This window comes from Halyomorpha halys, unplaced genomic scaffold, assembly GCF_000696795.3.
Source record: "Halyomorpha halys isolate HHAL.00 unplaced genomic scaffold, Hhal_1.1 Scaffold33.1, whole genome shotgun sequence".
In the NCBI taxonomy this organism is placed as follows: Eukaryota; Metazoa; Arthropoda; class Insecta; order Hemiptera; family Pentatomidae; genus Halyomorpha; species Halyomorpha halys.
Window position 1 is genome coordinate 1,289,649 of NW_027109698.1, and position 692 is coordinate 1,290,340.

Genomic DNA, 692 nt, shown 5'->3' on the forward strand with positions numbered 1-692 from the left:
TGTATAAATAACGAATTAGAGCTTGTGTGAAAATCTGTAATAATGCCTCTTTCTATAATGTATTTCATTTATCATAAATTTAATTACTCCAATTAAGTAATGCAATAGTTTTTATAAGCTACCACGTATTCGGTCATGAAGCTATAATTGATTAGTAATACATTATACAAACATGGTGGCAAGAAAAGTGATCATATTTCACAGACTATTCGATAAAGCTTCTAGGTACTGGAAAAGTAATTCACGAGAGAAATATTTACTTTGAACGTGTAATTTGATGCAAAGAAAAGGTCGATTTGTGCTGTCCGTTTTGTGAGAAAAGATGGACCAACTAACTTTCAATACAAAAAAAGAAATGGTTTTGGTTCAACTATGCTACGGCAAGTTAATTTTCAGGTGGATATTTCAGTATATATTAGATGTATTAATAAGTTTAAGATACGCTTAAACGTTGAGTAGCCTATATTATTAAAAAATACAATGGAATATTGGAATATTAGACGATATAATTAACTTCCTGGTGGAAAATTTAAAAGCTATAAGACCATTAACTCCTCAGTAAATTAATCCTTAAATCGCATTAATTATGATAACATTATGTCTCAAGAATATAAAAATAAAACTACTGCCTTGATTGGACCCTGCAAGGAACCTTACAATGCCACAAGGCAATCCAAGGCAGTATTATGCTA